This window comes from Pteropus vampyrus, unplaced genomic scaffold (assembly GCF_000151845.1).
Source record: "Pteropus vampyrus isolate Shadow unplaced genomic scaffold, Pvam_2.0 Scaffold262, whole genome shotgun sequence".
Lineage (NCBI taxonomy): Eukaryota > Metazoa > Chordata > Mammalia > Chiroptera > Pteropodidae > Pteropus > Pteropus vampyrus.
The window spans coordinates 384,348-396,581 of record NW_011889043.1 but is presented as its reverse complement, the minus strand read 5'-3'; positions in this window follow the sequence as shown (position 1 = coordinate 396,581).

The window sequence follows — 12,234 nt, the reverse complement described above, 5'->3', positions numbered from 1 at the left end:
TTCCTTTAATGAGGGCTAGAAATGTGAACATGAGCCTCTGCTTTGGACCTGAAGATAAAAGCCACATGCGAGAGGTAGCAGAGCCAGCCTGTGTACCAGCCTTCAAAGCTGGCTCTGGTTGGCTCACTGCTGGACTAGGCATGAAATACCTTTATAACCATTAAAAAAAAAAAAAAAACCAAAAGGTTAAAAAAAATTAAAAGTATTTATTGAAAACCTGAGTGTGTGGCCATCTCTGTGACTTTGGCATTTTACTTAACCTCTCTAAGCTTCTGTGTCCCCATTCCTAAAGTGATATAATCAGTTTACGTTCCTCACAGGGCTGGCCTGAGGATGAAATGAGATAATGTGTATAATCATCAGCACAGTGCCTGGAACAGAGCCGGAGCCCTACATTTATTGTGTCACGGGGCTAGATGCTATATATAGAAGATTCGAATAGAGACACAATCTGTTCCTTTCATTACCGAATGCCCTCACATTCTAAAGAGAACACTGTTAACGAACACTGTTGATCTAAGAATGAAGACAGAGAAATTTGTAGCTGCTGGGGCAGGTGGTAATGATGTCATAGGCTGTTTTACTCTTCATTTGACAACTCTTCTTTCTCACCATTCCCAACCCTTCATCACTCTTAAAAGAATGGAGGTGTTTTTAAAAACATCTTCTTCTGCAGTTATGAGGGATATATATATTTACATATACATATATGCTTAGGGTTAATTCTTAGAAAATTAATACCTCATTTTGATGCCAGCTCATTACTGGATTACTAAGATGATAAATTTCTTTTGATAAAAGAAATTACTATTTTTCTGCTGTAAAATAGAGACTCCTAGTTTGACCTCCAACTCCCACCCATCTGAGCTTCTCTCAATTCTCTTTCAAAAGAATATAAAATACATTTAAAAGGTGACGTGACGTGATATGACTGTTCAACATTCAATTCGTGTCTTCAGGACCACCAGAGGAAAGGTTAGAAATATAAGAGCAGCCCCTTGTTTGTCGCAATTTCACAGCTGTGGCAAATGCCACAGAACTCAGGGCTGGTAGCAAGAATTAGTTAAAACCTGGCAGTAAAGCTTCCTTTCCCTTCACTGCTTCATCTCTTTTCAGGGTGGTTGCCAGTTAATGCTTATACTATGTTAATTTGTGAAAATAAGGACTAAAAGGAAGGACAAGGAAGGAGAGCTTAGGGAGATGTAGGGCAGGGAGGAGAGCCAGACTGGCAAAAGAGGAGGAGAAACCAGAAGAAAGGGATCGGAAAATGAGTGAGAAGGGAAGAAGAGGCAGAGTATAGAGCAGTGCACAGTTTGGGTAGAAGTATAGTTGACTTTTAAAAGAAAAGGGTAAAAAAGAGGTAATACACATGAAGAAGAAGAGTCATTTTAATTTTCTCTTTCTGACAATGATATAAGGAATGGGGGAGAAATATAGTAATAACCTCAAAATGAATGAAGGAGGCAAATCTAAGTCTAGAGTCCCTTTTTAGCATCTGGAAAATTTTAAAGAGCACTATTTGTATTACTTCTAAGGTAGTCATCTCCCTGACACCCCCTCATCCCCCATCCTGCTTCTGGTGATAACGTTATTGCCAACATCTTAAACTCTAAGGATAACTCAGAGAAGGCCAGACTCCAACTCCTCAATCCTAAATTCTAAACTTCCAGAGGGCTTAGCTACCCTGGATGGGCCAGGACCTGGGGATGGTTAAAGTGAGAGAGGTGCTGGGAGTTTAGGTGGCATGTTGGTGAAGCCCTCACGCCATGGGGCCCTGATGTTAAGAGCAAGGCCTCCTGCCTGCTGGGCTCCCCCCATTATCTAAGGTCGCTGCCTCTATGCCCAATGCCTTGCCAGCCTTCCCCCACCCAGGGGGCTGCTCGACTGTCACAGAAAAGGCAGAGTTGACCTGCTTCCCAATCTGCCATTCCATTATAGGAGAAGGATAAAAGAAAAATGCAAAAGTCGAGAGGAGAATGGACTAGAAAATTCAAAGATGGCAAAAGGCTGTGAAATCTGAACCCAATTTCTAGGTACTTCTCCTACTAGTTCTGGCTCAGTAATTATGAAGCAACTGTTTTTGGAACAAACAATTTATCTTCCGACAAAGATGCCAGGTTCAAGAAGACCTAGAACAGGGGAGATTGATGTTTAAGTACATCTGACTTTCTATTATTCCTCAATTTAAGAGAGTTGTAACTTTTGCAAAAAGTTCTGGATGAACAACTTTGGATAGCGTCTGAGTTTGCCTGTCACTGATGCCCACATTTGGGCTGCGTGGCTTCATTTCTCCACCCTTCCAATGCCTTGTCTTTGAACTATTACAGGCCAGCCCCTTCTTCTACTTGCCTATCATGATTCAAATTCCCTTTGCATTGGCAAAACCCCAAGAAAGACAGGAAAAAAAACTCATCTTCAACCAAAGCCCCAGCTCTGCTGCCATAATAAGGCAAATCTAACACCATCTTTCATTAGCCATCTCCCTCCAATCGAAGGAATGTCAGAGGGCAGAGTGTCTTTTCCTGATTCCAATCATGCCAGACCCATTTCCAGGAACCTACTGAGGAAAATGCTCAACTCTCCATCGGGGACCTGAACCTTTCAGTTCCACTTGAGACAGATTTGAGTTGACTTGTCAAAGGCTGACATATAGTTTGCAATTGAATTTGAAAGGAAAAAAAAAAACCCAAGTTGTTGACTATTTCTTCCATGTGTGTTGAGCTTTAAGGGTGTTATCTGCTGGTTTCGTATGCCTGTCCACAATATAAATAATACATACCTCCTTTTGGAAAATCAGTCACCACCTGAAATTGAATGGGTTTATGTGGAAAGAGTCCATTCATCATGAGGGATAAAAGCAGCATGGTATTTTGGTTATAAGTACAAGGTCTGGAGCCAAACTCCTTGTGTTCAAATCTCAGCTCCACTATTTACTACTTCTAGAACCCTGGGAAAGTTATTTAATCTATGCCTCAGTTTCTTTAACTGTAAAATACAAGTGTTAATGACATGAATTTCATAGAATTGTTATGAAGATTAAATAAGCTAACAGCTGGCATGTAATAAGCACTCTACCTATATTAACTATTGTTATTATTATTTATTATTATTATTACTATTACTATTACATATTCTTTGGAACACATAGGGGTGGGGGAGTCTCAGTTGCTCAGAGAGCCATACCCAGGAGGAAGAGCCCTGAGTTCTCTTTCAATGGTGATTACTCAGTGTAATAAAGGGAAGAGATTAGAGGAAAGATGAGCAAACAATTAAGGTGTTAGGTCCCAGTCCTGTTGGTTAGATCTTTCCCACCTTGACTAAAGACTAAGTTGACAGCTACAAATGAAGGGATTCCTAAGAGGGGCTCATGGTGGGCACAAAAAAGCTCACAAAACATAGTTTTACTGATTATGTAATTGTGAGTTTAGGGTTGTATGTGACACCAGCTGTTCGCAAATGAAACATTTAGAGCTATAGTCACATTTATTAGCACAGAATTGATTTACAAAACTCAAGGAGGGCACGGAATTCCTATGAACTGTAAATTAGTAAATTGCTTTTTAATCTACCATAAAAGATCACTGAAAAGTCCTTTTAAAATCAAAGGTCTGCTAATTCAATCATGAACACATTTACCCAATGGTACTCAAGGCAAGAGGAAACCTTAAAGGCTGTACAATTGCCATTTAAAACACATAATTTAAGAAATGATTTAAGTTTAATTACAATATCGAATGAAGATATATGTTGTTCTGAGGAGACATTGGCCTTGACACTGATATTTGCTTTAAAAATATTTTGAAATGAAATGGCACGTCCTGCATTATGTGCTTTTTGATCATATCTACTTCTCTGTGAGCCAAAGAAGACAACGGTGAAGACAATGACACCGTAGATGGCTGTCCTTTTGAGGGCAGAGCGTGCAGAGAGGACTAGAGAGGGAGAGGTTGCATTAACCTCTGTCATGGAGTCTGTAGGATATACACTACATCAGAGATAGAATTCATTATAGTTCATCTATCTCCCCTCCTTATGGATGTAGAAACTGAGCCCCAGAAAGCGAGGTGATTTGCTAGCCTTCATTTAGGGCCCAATGTCAGAACTAAAACCATTCTATTAATTCAGTTCTCTTTCTATTTTGCCAGTAGTTCTCAAATTCTAACAGTGCTTAAGATTTACCTGGAGATCTTGTTCGATATGATGATTCCTGCTCCTTCTATTTTGACTCTGCAGGCTCGAGGTATACTTACATTTTTAACAAATTCAGGTGATATGAATGCAAGTGAATCCAGAGACCACACTTTGAGAAATTCTGCTGTAAGTCAAGTGTCTTATGGCAGACGCTTTTCAATTTATGAAGATAGTCAACTAATAAATCTAGAAGTTGTACAAATGCACCTCTAATATTCCCTGACTGGTACACTTTGCTTCTCAGCACATTTTTCTACTCGTAGCAGGATCCAGGAGCAGCAGAATCCTTCTCACCTGAGAGCTTATGAGAAATGTAGACTCAGGCTCGACCCCAGACCTAATGAGTCAAAATCTGCCTTTTAACAAGATCCTTAGGTGATTTAAATGCACAGCAAATTTTGAAAACCACTGATAAAATGTCGAGCTTCTGGCCCCAAGGAGCGCATTCTAGTTATCTATAGCTGCATAATAAACTACCACAAAATCTTGTGAGTATACAAAAACAATAATATTATTTTATCTCATGATTTTATGGGTCAGGACTCACCTATACAATTTGTTCTGTTCCTTGATTACTGGGACTTCAGCTGGTAATGGGACAGCTCAAGCAGATCCATATATCCAGGGTCTCGGTTCTTCTCTATGTGGCATATGCTAGGCCTGGAATGTTCACCATGGTGCCTTCATTCAAATGATTGGCATTTCGGCTGAAATGGGTGGAAGCTGAGATCTGGAATGCAATATTCTATTTCCATGCATGGTGGTCTCAGGGGAGTTGGACTGGCTCTCCTCAGAGCAAGGGTTCAAAGAGACAGGAAGTAGAGCCCTTTAAAGCCTAGGATCAGAAGCTGGCCCAGCATCCCATTGGTCATAGAGTCACAGGGCCCATCCAAATTCAAGAGGAGGAGACACGGACCCCAAATTTCCATGAGAGGAGAATTTGGGGCCATCTCTAACCTACTACAGGGCTCACTAACTCCGCATAGGAAACGGTTAGGGTTGTGAAGCACCTTGAGCCAGTCCATGATCAAAGAGTTGGACTGTCAGGTCTAAACTGTAAGTAAAATCTGAGATGAGGAAAAAGGAGATTAGCTGGAAAAGGCTTTACAGGAGGAGATGGGACTCAAAATAGGGGCTGGACACACAGAAAGAAAGGAAAAAGGTGAATAGGGGCTGGACTCAAAATAGGTGAATAGGGGCTGGACACACAGAAAGAAAGGAAAAAGGCATTCCAGAATAATTTCTAGATCTACCACAGTCTTTTTTTTCCCCCACCCCGACTCCACTTTACCCTAGGCCTGAGGTTTCCACCACACTATGGAGATATCTAAGTTGTCTTCCCATGGCAACTTTGTGTGTAAAATTGCAAAGCAGAAACAGCTTTCCAAGGAAAGTTTCCAAGGAAATCTGAAATTTGCCACAGGCTCACTACCATATTAAGTACTCAGAGAAAATCAGCAGCTTTGAACTATGTTAGAGGAGCAGTTTGCTCAAATCGGAGTCATTTTCTGTCTAGAAAGGATAGATAACTCTAGGCCTTGATTTTCCTCTGCTCTCACTGGGAATAATTAGACATTCTTTAGGAAACTCAACCCCTAGAATGACCCTTGGATACAGAGAAGCGGCCGGAAATATACATACAAATAAGTAATTTTTTAAAAGCAGGAAACCAATTGAACATAAATTAGGGTCCCAATTATATAAATAATTAATAAAGATAGGTAAAATATTAGAAGAAGAAATGAAAAAATGTTAACTGATTATTTTTAAGTTGTGAAAATATGCACGATTTTTCCTCTTTTCTGTATTTCCGTAAATTTTCCATAATAAATATTTTCATAATCACAAAAATACACATGATTGAAATAAATATTTTGATTTTCAAAGAAGATTCTGGGAACCCTCATACTGCAATGAATTCTTCAAAAACAATTTTTACAAACCCTGTCACAAATCCTTCCAGAGAGACCCACATATGAGTATTTGCCCTGATAAATGCCAGTTCTGTTCTTCAAGATTTACTTGTCAGGAAATCAAGACACACAGAATGAGTTATTTTAGAAGGAAATCTTCTAGGATTCTGGAAACAGATGATGCTTTCTTTCAGCCTGTTGTCATTCTTCTCCTTCACTAAGATATCGTCATCATCACTCTGGGTTTAACTCAGCTTGACAGTAGCCACATTTCTGTGTTGATCTTCATCTCTTATTTCTGTAAAAATCTGTAAATTGAGACTCAGTGCACAGCTATTTCATACTAATCAGGCAGCGGGACTAAATTAGAACCAAGAAGGGGTCTGAGGAGAGATAATGTGAAGCCAACCGCCGCCCCAGCAGACTTTTTATGCTCAGGACTTCATCCTCATGAATGCTGACTATGCCATTTGCTCTCTCTTTTATAGGCCAGAGGGCCATAGCTCTCACTGCCTATCATAAACTATTGGCAGCATAACCCTTCACTTGTTTTTCTTATTCAGTCCCAGTTTGCGCTGCTGCGAGAATATTCTGCTTTTCAGCTGCCATTATCAGTGTCTAAATCTTCCCTTGTCTAAGGCACCAGCTTTCCCAGTGCAGAAACCACAGACTCAGCAGCCAGGATGTCATCAGCATACTCGAGATTACATCATCTCCTTCTGCCAACCTTAATACCACTATGGTAACCATCAACAGCAATACCCATGATTATTTTAGCAGAAATATTGAACAGATGTGACAACCTTGTCAAACTCCTTTGCTGGTGTCCAACCACTCTGTTATACCTTTTGCAATTCTAAAACCTCTCTTCTGGCCATAATAGAGACAGCACGCTCTGACCTCCCGAGTAGGAAACTGTTCCTGCAGCATCAATCGGTATGTCGAATACTAACTACCAACACCAACTGACAAACGCAGTGCTTTTTCAGGCCACTAATCATTTTTATACACAGTCTCTCTTTTTGACTCTCAAGACAGCTGAGCTCTTGGTGGTATTAACTTGAAAAAGCACTGGACTTCCTTTGAGTTTCTGGGTCCTTATGACTCATGAACCTTGAGCAAGTCACTCTGAGCTCGTTTCTTTTTAGTAAAATATTTACCTTTTTAACCCAATTTGATAATCAAATGAGATGGTAAATTTAAAAACAATACATTACAAAAACAGATACTCAAAAAATACTTGTACACTCTGGTTCATAGTAGCACTATCTGCAATAGCCAAAAGATGAAAACAACCCTAATGTTCATCAACAGGTGAATGGATGAACAAAATGGGGTATATGCGTATGATGGAATATTATTCAGCTATAATATGGGATGAAGTACTGATACATGCTATATCACGGATGAACCTAGAAAAGATTGTGCTAAGTGAAAGAAGCCAGACATAAAATGTCACATATTGCAATGATTCCGTTTACATGAAATACTCAGAATAGGTCAATCCATAGAGACGGAGAACAGATTTGTGATTGTGAGGGGCTACGGAAGCGAATGTTTAATGGGTGTAGGTTTTCTTCTGGAGCGATGAAAATGTTTTGGAACTAGGTAGAGGTAGTGGTGGTTGTACAACATTGTGAATATACTAAATGCTACTGAATTTCTCACTTTAAAAAGGTTAATTTTATATTATATGAATTTTACCTAAATAAAAAGAATGATAAAGCACATGAAAGTCCTAGTTGTATATCCCAGAGACAAAACAGTCTCAGGAAAATTAAGTGCTTTATGAAAGGACAAAAACTTAAAAAACAAAAACAAGCAAATCAAAACAAAATAAAACAAGAAATCCACTCTGAGACTGCAGTTCTGGTTTTCTGACAGGCAAGTAGGCCTTCTTTATGCCATTACTTTATGCTATCCTGTTCTGGGTGTGAAAATAGAGTTTTAAGCTTTTAAGGTGTTATCATTCTCTGCTCTGAACTTTTGCCCTGACTCCCATGCCCTGTTGCTTAATCCAGTCTACATAGTGCCTTTTTTAGCCTCTTCTTCTCCTTATTAATTCACAGAGATACTAAGACAAAATGACAAATTGGTCTAAAGATCGCAGGGTCTTTGTAAAATCAAAAGAGCTTCCCTCTTTATCTAAAGAAAGAGAAGGTTCTTGAATGCCTAGTAATAGGTTAAGTAGAGAGCTTTTTAGAAATATATTTTATTGGGCCCTATCTCAATCCAACTGAATCAAAATCTGCATTTTACCAAGATTTCCAGGTGACTTCTGTGCATATGAAAAGTTGTGGAGCTCTAGACTTGTAATAGAGTCTCTATTTATGTGAAATATGAGGAGGTTGGAGATGTAAACAATAAGCTATATCGGGCCTATTGGGCCACTTGTTACAAGTAGAAAATGTTCCTTTTCATCATCTTCATCAACAATTACTGAAAAGCTTGTGGACGGTGGAGGAAACTCATGGGATGAATGTTCATCGAGTTACACCTAATTTCACAGATATTCTCGCCTCTATTATTCTTCTGTACACTGGACACAGTAATTCCACCTCTCTAGTTTTCTAGTAACCTCCCCAGCTCATAGGTAAATGTCTACAAAGGTATGATTAAATTATCAAATGTCAAAGTCATTTGCTAGAGGTCATCTGACCAGTCGTTCACAAATGCTATTCCATGGACCAATTCTGATTTGGCTACATCAGAATCGTCTGGGGAGTATTTTCAAAAAGGAAAGAGACCATGAAATGTGTATTTTCAAAAAGCTCTCCAGGTGATTCCGATGCACAGTCAGGTTTGGAAACCATCTGTCTAGCTCAGCCTATGCATTCCCCTCAGCAGCTTCCCCACTACCTTCAGAGATAAGTACATTTCATTTTAGAGAGCTAAATGTTAGAAAATTCCTTCCAACACATTGAGTCAATGCCTGCCTTCCTGTAATTTCTGCCCCCAGGTTCTGTCCTTTGGAACCATACAAAATAATATGAGTGTGTTTCAGATATAGCGTCTCCCTTTCATATCATGTGCAGCTCTTCAAATGTCTGGCTCCAGGCCCTCTGTGTCCATCTATATCTCCTCCCTAGTAATACTTTTTGCCTTTTTTGTCTAGTAATAATGAAACTACCAACTTTCTTTTTCTTCTCTTTTATTTGTAACATATAATAATTTATACATATAATAATTTACATTTGTCTCTTATAAGAAACAGATAGCTAGATTGTTAAAAAAAACTTAATCTCTTGGAACTGGCGAGTTTAGTCAAATTACATACATTTATTATAATTACTCATATATATATGGAATTATTTCTACCATGTTATATTGTGCTTTTATTTTATTGTGTTTATTCTTCTCTTTTTTCTTTCCTTTTCCGAATTCTGTTGGATTAAATTTTCTTTATTACCTTCCTTCCTTCTCTCCCCTACTCTCACACATCCCTGGTTTTAGAAGTTGTGCCAGCTTCAGTAGTCATTCTTTAGAGATTATTTAAAAAAAATTAAATAACAAGAATATCTAACAAAATATAAACTTAATCAACTTTAGTTGTCATTTATTAAAAATTGACATGCATACTTAACAGAATATAACGTTAATCAATGTCTATTCTGCCTCCTTAACAAATCAAAGAACTTAGAACACTTAGAACACGTTAACCTCATGCTGCATTCTAGATAATTTTTCAGTTCACTAATGTCGTTCAGCTATGTCTAATGTGCTGTATAGCCTATCCATTGATTATATAATTTCTAATGTTACATTTTTATTACTAAAAGCTTGTTGTCTTCTTTTCAATTTTTTTCTGTTCTATTTTCATATTGTCTAGTTCTTTTCTTATTTTATGTCTCCCTTTATGTCTTCGATATTTTTAAACAAACTTATTTTATAGGTTTTAATAGGTCTTTTTGTTATATGAACTCTTGAGTGTCTAATCAGCCATTGGTCTATTTGTTGATTTTCACGTGTGTGTTTTGTAATTTTGCACTGTGGAGTCATCTTCAGTAGGATTTATCTGGGAAGTGTTTCCTGAGTGGAAGGATGGTCCTTCCAAAGAGGTTTTTACTTTATCTTCTGCCAGTTGACTCAGAAATATCACCAACTCCAGACTACTTTTACGTGAATTTTTGACCTTAGGGATTCCTATTAATACAATTAATATAAATTAAGCTCCAAGCCTGCTTGGACCAGATCCATCCTTAGGGGAGATTTTTTTTCTCATCTAGAGCCCAGGCTGGCATAGAAATTTTCTTGTGTTCATAAACAGGTTTTTTTCTCCCCTAGTGCATTCTTTTCCTAAGGTTCCTAGATTTGCGTAGAGTTGTCAGTTCTAACTCCTGCCTCATATGGGAGACTTTTCCTCCCATCTCGGTAGTGTTAACAGAGGGCCAAAGTGGACACCGTGCCCTAGTGTAGCTCTAGTGTCAGTTCATAAACTTAAGACTGTTGTTTTGTTTTATTTTCTATTTCGGGGTGTTTCCCTTTCTTGTGATGTCATCAATTTGTTCAAAAGAATTTAAAAAATGTATTTAACCAAGAATTCCAGGTGTTCATGGCAGAAGGGCTTTCAGTTAATCTAGCCTGTAATATTGATGGAAATAAAAATATCCTAAGTATTATCTATATACAGCATTTTATAATAACTAAACAATAATTTGTCTCACTATGGATTCTCAACTATACTCAACTATGCTTCAATATTAAATGGTGCAGTCCCCAAATTGAAGGTTATACTAATCTCATAATATCTCCAATAAAAAGCAATGCTTTGTTATACCTGTAAGGTGTTCATATGCATAGCAGGACTGTTAAATAATGATACTGAGACTGTAAACTAAACAATTATATATCTTTGTAATTGTTCAGACACTATTTGCATATGTTCTCTAGCAAATGAAAATAGAGCTCCAAAAATTAAGTTTCCTCTTATGGAAGTGAATAAATGTATTGTTATACTACGCATCTTAACTTTTGAAAACAATAACAGCAATGTAATTCTAAAATGAAAGTAGCACAGAAGAGGGAATCAAAAATCTAAACACTAATCAAACAAATACTCTGAATAGCTTTGATAGGGAGCAGAGAGCAAGCCAATATGGTTATTTCTCTCCGTTCCACCATTAGCTTACTGTATAACCCAAGACAAGCTTTTGCTTTTTTCATGGCTCTGTGTCTCCATCTCTAACTTGTAGCTTTACCACTGATTAAGTGTATAATCTAGGGAGAGCCTCTAAGGCCACAAGGCTCCATTTCTTCTTCAATAGTAAGAGTAAGTGGTACCACCTGGTCTCTAAGGTATTGCCATATCTAAACGCCATGGTTGTAAATCCTGGATAACAGACATCTGTAGAGAATACAAGCTGTTTTTTGGAATGTCAGTGTAAGCTGAGTGCGGGAATAATCTGTGGAAATATATCTATAAGTACACAATAACTCCAAATATGAACACATGCAAAGATTTGATGGCAACAAACAATACAAGAGCACAGAATAAGAATCAGAAAACTTAAACCCTAATCAAAGAAACCTCTAAAAAGCTTAGATATAGCTTTCTATCAAAAGCTAACACCAAAATGTGTTCTATCTCTACTCAGTAAATACCATCCTCAAACCTCCCATCCTGTGGGAATTGTACATCTTGTTATGTGGCTGCTACATTTCACATTAAGCGCAGGGTCGTTTTGTCTTCAAAGTACTCCAAGTAGCACTCATTCTGCATTTACCACTTTTCTTAGGGGTACTGGTGACAAGACTTCAAAAAGATATGAAATATAAAATAAATATTTGAGTGCATACTAACATGAATAAATAATTGAATAAATAAGTGGGAAAGAAACTTTCTTATACAGAAGAATTCCAAATAATTTATGTAGATACTCCTTCCTCTAGGAGTGTGGGCTGGACTTAGTGACTTGCTTCTAAAAAGCGGAGTATGGAAAAGGTTGGGGAAGGACTTTACAGTGGAGAAACCTGGCAAACACAGCCTTAGGCAGGGAATTGAGATGAATGTCTCCAGTGATGTCATGGTGATAGCATATACCCTCTGACACGAAGTGATGAAAAGGACTCTTCACCTCTATGGTATTCTTCCCCAAAACTCCAGTGTAATCATGAGGGAAAAAAAACCCAA